General features: G+C 49.8%; 1 long non-coding RNA gene across 1 annotated transcript; it reads right to left on the reverse strand.

Annotated features, from left to right (window-relative positions):
• Positions 1 to 3,692: 3,692 nt before the first annotated feature.
• On the reverse strand, positions 3,693 to 6,533 carry LOC148147582 (uncharacterized). The gene is made up of 3 exons (XR_015759681.1): positions 6,447 to 6,533; positions 4,502 to 4,797; positions 3,693 to 3,849 (listed from the first exon to the last, which is right to left on the reverse strand). It is a non-coding gene; the product is annotated as an uncharacterized LOC148147582 (long non-coding RNA).
• Positions 6,534 to 8,519: the final 1,986 nt, after the last annotated feature.

Genomic DNA, 8,519 nt, shown 5'->3' on the forward strand with positions numbered 1-8,519 from the left:
GCGGATATGGAAGTTTCCTATGGGGCCTGGGAGGGAGGTGAGAGGGGAGGTGTGGGCGCAAGTCTTGCACCTCCTGCGGTTGCAGGGGAAGGTGCTGGGAGTGGAGGTTGGGTTGGTGGGGGGTGTGGAGCTGACGAGGGAGTCGCGGAGGGAGTGGTCTTTACGGAATGCTGATAGGGGAGGGGAGGGAAATATATCCTTGGTGGTGGGGTCTGTTTGGAGGTAGCGGAAATGACGGCGGATGCGCTGTACATGGAGATTGGTGGGGTGGTAGGTGAGGACCAGTGGGGTTCTGTCCTGGTGGCGGTTGGAGGGGCGGGGTTCAAGGGCGGAGGAGCGGGAAGTGGAAGAGATGCGGTGGAGGGCATCGTCGACCACGTCGGGGGGGGAAATTGCGGTCCTTGAAGAAGGTGGCCATCTGGGTTGTGCGTTTTTGGAACTGGTCCTCCTGGGAGCAGATGCGGCGGAGTCGAAGGAATTGGAAGAATGGGATGGCGTTTTTACAGGGGGCCACAATGCCGCATGTGTCTCCGCCCCCACGCGGATCTCCACGCCTAACCCCGCCCCCCCCGGCGAGGTCCGTCACCACGCCTAACCCCGCCCCTTCGCCGATCTCCGACTGCATGCCTAACCCCGCCCCCACGCCTATTTCCGTCACCACGTCTAACCCCGCCCCTTCGCCTATCGCCATCACCACGCCCAACCCCGCCCCACGCCGATCCCCGTCCCCGCCCCTAGACCTAACCCCGCCCCCACACCCAGCACCAGCCCCACACCAGGTCCTAGCTCCCAGCCCTGCCGTGTTTTCACTATCCCTCCAGACCTACCCCTCTCTGAGGATGAAAGATCAGTCCTCAGCAGAGGCCTCACCTTCATTCCCCTACGCTCCCGGATTAATGAGTTCAACACGCAGCGTGACATCGAACAATTCTTCCGCCGCCTTCGCCTCCGTGCCTACTTCTTGAACCAAGACTCTCGCCCACCCTCTGACGACCCCTTCTCCCGCCTCCAACACACCCCATCCACCTGGACATCCCGTGCTGGCCTCCTACCTGCCCTCGACCTCTTCATAGCCAACTGCCGCCGTGATATTAGCCGCCACCTGAACTCCCCCACCCCTCTCACCCACTCCAACCTCTCACCCTCGGAACGCGCAGCCCTCCACTCACTCCGTTGCAACCCCAACCTCACTATCAAACCAGCAGACAAGGGAGGCGCGGTAGTAGTTTGGCGCACCGACCTCTACACCGCTGAGGCCAAACGCCAGCTCGCAGATACCTCCTCCTACTGCCCCCTTGACCATGACCCCACTCCCCACCACCAAACCATCATCTCCCAGACCGTCCATAACCTCATCACCTCGGGGGATCTACCATCCACCGCCTCCAACCTCATAGTCCCACAACCCCGCACCTCCCGCTTCTACCTCCTGCCCAAAATCCACAAACCTGACTGCCCCGGCCGACCCATTGTCTCCGCCTGCTCCTGCCCCACCGAACTCATCTCTGCATACCTTGACACCGTCCTGTCCCCCTTAGTCCAAGAACTCCCCACCTACGTTCGGGACACCACCCATGCCCTCCACCTGCTCCATGATTTTCGCTTCCCCGGTCCCCAACGCCTTATTTTCACCATGGACATCCAGTCCCTGTACATCTCCATCCCCCATCACGAAGGACTCAAAGCCCTCCGCTTCTTTCTTTCCCGCCGTACCGACCAGTACCCTTCCACTGACACCCTCCTTCGACTGACTGAACTGGTCCTCACTCTGAACAACTTCTCTTTCCAATCCTCCCACTTCCTCCAAACGAAAGGAGTAGCCATGGGCACCCGCATGGACCCCAGCTATGCCTGCCCCTTCGTAGGATATGTGGAACAATCCATCTTCCGCAACTACACTGGCCCCACCCCCCACCATTTCCTCCGCTACATCGATGACTGTATCGGCCCCGCCTCGTGCTCCCACGAGGAGGTTGAACAGTTCATCCACTTCACCAACACCTTCCACCCCGACCTCAAATTCACCTGGACAGTCTCAGATTCCTCCCTCCCCTTCCTCAACCTTTCTATTTCTACCTCAGGCGACCGAATCAACACGGACATCTACTACAAACCGACCGACTCCCACAGCTACCTGGACTACACCTCCTCCCATCCTGCCCCCTGTAAAAACGCCATCCCATTCTCCCAATTCCTTCGACTCCGCCGCATCTGCTCCCAGGAGGACCAGTTCCAAAAACGCACAACCCAGATGGCCTCCTTCTTCAAGGACCGCAATTTCCCCCCCGACGTGGTCGACGATGCCCTCCACCGCATCTCTTCCACTTCCCGCTCCTCCGCCCTTGAACCCCGCCCCTCCAACCGCCACCAGGACAGAACCCCACTGGTCCTCACCTACCACCCCACCAATCTCCATGTACAGCGCATCATCCGCCGTCATTTCCGCTACCTCCAAACGGACCCCACCACCAAGGATATATTTCCCTCCCCTCCCCTATCAGCATTCCGTAAAGACCACTCCCTCCGTGACTCCCTCGTCAGATCCACACCCCCCACCAACCCAACCTCCACTCCCGGCATCTTCCCCTGCAACCGCAGGAGGTGCAAGACTTGCGCCCACACCTCCCTCCAAGGCCCCAAAGGAAACTTCCATATCCGCCACAGATTCACCTGCACCTCCACACACATCATCTATTGCATCCTCTGCACCCGATGTGGCCTCCTCTATATTGGGGAGACAGGCCGGCTACTTGCGGAGCGTTTCAGAGAACACCTCTGGGACACCCGGACCAACCAACCCAACCACCCTGTAGCTCAACATTTCAATTCCCCCTCCCACTCCACCAAGGATATGCAGGTCTTTGGACTCCTCCATCGTCAGACCACAACAAAACGACGGTTGGAGGAAGAACGCCTCATCTTCCGCCTAGGAACCCTCCAACCACAAGGGATGAACTCGGATTTCACCAGTTTCCTCATTTCCCCTCCCCCCACCCTGTCTCAGTCAAACCCATCGAATTCAGCACCGCCTTCCTAACCTGCAATCTTCTTCCCGACCTCTCCGCCCCCACCCCAGTCTGACCTATCACCCTCACCTTGACCTCTTTCCACCTATCACATTTCCGACGCCCCTCCCCCAAGTCCCTCCTCCCTACCTTTTATCTTAGCCTGCTGGACAAACTTTCCTCATTCCTGAAGAAGGGCTTATGCCCGAAACGTCGATTCTCCTGTTCCCTGGATGCTGCCTGACCTGCTGCGCTTTTCCAGCAACACATTTCCAGCTCTGATCTCCAGCATCTGCAGACCTCACTTACTCCGTCTTAATAAGTGCACAATCTGGTTCAGCTTTCAATAATTAGAATTGGTGATTGAGGGATGCCATTTGTGGTAGAGACCATTGTCAGTAACTTTGGTCTTCTGACATATAATTGAAATTTATGCTTATCCAGTACTGAATGTTGGACAAGCAGTTTAAGAATTTAGGAGCAGCAGAAGGTTCAAGACAATCATTCATGAGATAGAGCCATGTGTCATCCCTAATTCTGTATTTTTGGGTGATGTCACTTAGAGGCAGTGTATAAATGAGAAATAGGGGACCACTAGAGGTAACTGTGCAGAGATAAGAGGCGATGCAATTGCATTCATCCCTTGGCTATAATTAAATCAACAAAAATTATAACTGACAAATATAATTGAGATATTGGACAAACTTTGTTTCCAGAGTCAAGAGTCTGGCGCTCACAGCAGGTCAGGCAGATCTGAGGAGCAGGAGAATCGATGTTTCCGGCATAAGCTCTTCATCAGGACTGAGGTTTATTTTCACTTGAACATCGAAGGATGAGGGGCAACCTGAGAAGTTTAGAAAATTATGAGAGGAATGGATAGTCAAAGTCTTTGTCCTCAGGGTAGAAATGTCAATTACTCAGGGACATAGGTTTAAGGTGAAAGGGGCAACATTTAAGAGAAGTGTGAGAGGCAGGTTTTATTTTTAAACAGGGTGGTTAAGTGCTTGTAATGTGCTGTCAGAGTAGGTGGTGGAGTTGGATACAATAGCAACATCTTAGAGGTATCTAGACAGATATATGAATAGGCAAGGAATAGAATTAGAATTTGGTTTACTCATTAAGGGTACTCAAGTACCGGGATACAGCGAAAAGTTACAGTGTTACCATTCTCCGGTTTAATTGGAAGCACTAGCTTTCAGAGCACCGCTCCTTCATCAGGTGGTTGTGAAGAGTCCTGATGAAGGAGCAGCGCTCCGAAAGCTAGTGCTTCCAATTAAACCTGTTGGGCCATAACCTGGTGTTGTGTGATTTTTAACTTTGTACACCCCAGTCCAACACCGGCATCTCCAAATCATGGCCATTCTCTGGCGCTATCTTAGGTGCAAGGTACCCAGGTACAAAACTTAGGCAAAAAGATAAATAAATAGAAGTTCGCGTTACAGTTCATGACAGTGAAAAGTAATAAATAAGAAATAAAGTTAAAAATTCCAAATTACATGGGCCTGCAGTTCCATGATGGGCTATCCCCACAATGGCTCGATCTTTGTCCCATGCTGGGCTTGATCTGTTGATTCCTTGAACCTCCGTGCAGCTGTATAGCCATCGACTGCCATCTGGGTTCATTAGCCACCTCGCCACAGGCTATCAGAGTGCTGCTCTGGGCTCCCAGCCGCTCCCACAATGCCACCGACTGCCAGATTTCTGCCCAGACACACCAACCACCTTGTGGCCGACCACCAAAGTCCCTGCTCTGGGTCCCCTGCTGCTGCTGTCTTCATTACCGAACACCCTCCTGAAGGTAAGTAGAGAATAAAAACTAAAACAAACCTGAAAGAAAAGAAGAAAGAAAAGTTGTCGGAGTGCAGGAGCTCCAGCTCAGGAGTCCTTACTCCACCGCCACCTTGTTCTGAATAGAGGGGTACTATCAGCGTACAGGCAAAAGGTTTCAGTTCATAAAGGCATCGTGTTGGTGCAGTCTTGGTGGGCTGAAGGGCCTGTGCTTCTGCTATATTGCTCTTTGTGTACAAGGGGAATGCAATCCCACCCAATCACATGATAGTGAAGCATTGCTCAAGGTTGGCAGATAGGTTGAGCAAGATGAGAAGGGATAGCTTCCCTTTAGTACAGTCACATAGGATTTGTGACTTAAGGAGCTATATTTGTAAAATTGTGGAGACAGATGAGTGTTCTGGGAATAAATTTAGATGATTTAAAATATTTTAAGTCCTTGAGAGAAAAGAAAGTGTTGATGTTTATGGTAGTTTGCAGGAGCAGCGCAGTTAAGTGTTTATTTTGCAGAGATGGGTGATAGACCATAAGACATAGGAGTGGAAGTAAGGCCATTTGGCCCATCTAGTGCATTCCACCATTTAATCATGGCAGATGGGCATTTCAATTCCACTTACCCGCACTCTCCCCATTGTCATTAATTCCTTGAAAGATCAGGAATTTATCAATTTCTGCCTTGAAGACATTTAACATCCCGGCCTCACTGTGCTCCGTGACAATGAATTCCACAGGCCCATCACACTCTGGCTGAAGAAATGTGTCCTCATTTCTGTTCTAAATTGACCCCCTCTAATTCTAAGGCTGTGTCCACGGTTCCTGGTCTCCCCACCTACTGGAAACAAATTCCCAGCGTCCACCCTTTCTAAGCCATGCATTATCTTGTAAGTTTCTATTAGATCTCCCTCAACCTTCTAAACTCTAATGAATACAATCTCAGGATCCTCAGCCTTTCATTGTATGTTAGGCCTACCATTCCAGGGATCATCCATGCGAATCTCCGCTGGACATGCTCCAGTGCCAGGATGTCCTTCCTGAGGTGTTGGACACAGTATTCTAAATGGGGCCTAACTAGAGCTTTGTAAAGTCCCAGAAGCACTGCAGATTGTGATGACTGCAGCTTTAATTATTAAAGGCCATATAGCAGACAACACCAAATCAAAGTCAAGATTAGAGTGATGCTGGAAATGCACAGCAGGTCAGGCAGCATCCAAGCAGCAGGAAAATTGACGTTTTGGGCAGGAACCCTTCATCAGTAACACCAAGTCAAAGTCATACTTCTGTAGAAGAAAGGGTCTCAGAGGGGCAAGATATGAATGACCTACACAAACATGTCCATCAGAGGCCACTGCTGACTTTTTGAATGAGCTACCAAAATCAATCCACTCTCCTGCTCTTTCCCTATAACCTGACACATTTTCTTTTTAAAATTTTTATCCAATTCCTTTTGAAAGTTACTACCATTAAGCTTCTTTCAGACAATGAAGTTCAGATTCTAACAATTTACTGCATTTAAAAAGACATATGTCTCACCTCTCCACTAGGCCTTATCCTGTTTATCTAAAATCTAAATTCTTTTGTTACCAAATCAGTAGAAATCATTTCTCCCTCTCCAACTCAATAAAGCTCCCCCTCTTTAATCCCTCAGTTAAATACCTGTTTAAACCTGGATTTTCTTCTCCTTTTCTGAGATTATGATTGCAGTCTTAGCGTACTGAAATGGGAGTTCTCACATGGCAGGAATATGTTTTGAGTCTTGCTGCTTTTCAGTCTGCTGACAGTTTACAAACATAAGGCACACAGTCACTAACTGTTAACCTTTAGCCTGCCTGTCAATAAACTCCGCTCTTGCACTCAGTCAATTGAGCTATTACTCACGACAATTAAATCCTTTATATCCTTATACTTTTTTGCATCGACTTAAACCTTACCTTGGGCTACCTATTTGAGATCACAACCCTACAATTAAAAAAAAACAACACTGAGGAAGGAGGATTGGTTGTTGGGAACAGAGATTTATCTCAGAATTTGAAGTATTGCTGTCTCAGGAACAGCAACATTAGGGGTGGAAGCAAATTATTGCAGATGCTGGAATTTGAACTGAAAATAAAAAATGCTGGAGATCACAGAAGGTCAGGCAGCATTCATGGAGAGAAAGCAAGCTAATGATTCGAGTCTAGATGACACTTCATCTGAGCTGATGTGAATTATGGAGGGAGCAGCATTTGTGCAAAAGTGGGAGTGGGATGTTGGGATTGTTGGGGGAGAAAGGATGTCGACAGTTCAGATTAAGTGATCGGAATGTGAGAGTGGCGCAACAATTACGTGTCAAACTGCCAGAGTGGAAAGGTAAAACAGGGAGGGAAGAGAGGGCATGGTGACAGAGAATGTAACAAGCAAACTAAAAAAAACCGAAAGCAATAGGTTTACAATCTGAAGGCATTGAACTGAATATTGAGCCCAGAAAGTTGTGAAGTGCCCGGTCTGAAGATGAGATGTTGCTCATCCAGTTTTCCCTGTGATTCACTGGGACATTACAGCATGCCGAGAACAGACATGTGGGCATGCGAGCAGGACGTTCTGTTAAAATGACTGGCTACGGAAGGTCTGGATGGACTGGATTTTAAAATTTAAAGAGAAAACATATATTCTGCAAAGCGGTCACCCAGTCTGCGTTTGGTGTCTTCAATGCAGGGTCAGCCACATCAGGTGCAGCGAACACAATACACAAGATTTAGAGGAGGTGCAAGTGAAATACTGCTTCACCTGGAAAGACTGTTTAGGTCCTTGGATGGTGAGCAGGGAAGAGGTGAAGGGGCAGATGTTTCATCTACTGTGGTTACATGGGAAGGCGCTGTGGGAAGGAGGGGTGGTGGGTGGGGGGGCCAGTGTAGGTGGTGTTGGTGGTCGAGGAATGGACCAGGGTGTCCTGGAGGGGAACCTTTCCTGCGAAATGCAGAGTGAGGGGAAGATGTCTTTGGTGGTGGCTTTCTGCTCGAATTCTCTGAAATGGCAGAAAATGTTCCTTTGAATGCAGAGGTTGTGGGATGAAAAGGGAGGACAATGGAGACCCGATGATGCTGTTGTGAATGATGGGAAGGGGCAAGGGCAGAAGTACAGGTGATAGGTCGGACGTGGTTGAGGGCTCTGTCAATCACAGTGGGCATGAAACCACGGTTATGGAACACCTTCAGATTGTGAACTCATTCCTTGCCTTTCCTTTAGCTTTGCTTGTACATTCTCTGTTACTGTGTCCTCTCTCTCCTCCCCCCATTCCCCGTCTGTCCTTTCCAGTCTGGCAGTTAGACACACCATTGTTCTGCCATTCTCACATTCCGATCACTTAATCTGAACTATCAACATCCTTTCTCCCCCAGCACTCCAACAGCAACCCCCCAACCTTTGCATAAATGCAGCCCCCTCCTTATTTCACGTCAGCTCTGATGAAGAGTCAGCTCGAGTCAAAACATTACCTTGCTTTCTCTCCATGGATGCGGCCTGACCAGCTGTGATCTCCGGCAGTATTTATTTCACAAGAGCAGCAGAGTTGGCCATTGAGCCAAAATTCAGGTGAACCACATAGTGCCAATACTCTCGAGGTCAGGGAGCACACAATGCAAACACTGCTGCATTCAGGGAAGATATGGCACTAACTTCCGAGAATTCAGGCAGTAGGGATTGCAAACTGTCCCAAAATCAAGGAGTGCAAAACCTCCAACCAATCACTGC

Source organism: Chiloscyllium plagiosum, unplaced genomic scaffold, assembly GCF_037043375.1.
Source record: "Chiloscyllium plagiosum isolate Xiang-an unplaced genomic scaffold, Cpla_swu_hap1 HiC_scaffold_16, whole genome shotgun sequence".
Lineage (NCBI taxonomy): Eukaryota > Metazoa > Chordata > Chondrichthyes > Orectolobiformes > Hemiscylliidae > Chiloscyllium > Chiloscyllium plagiosum.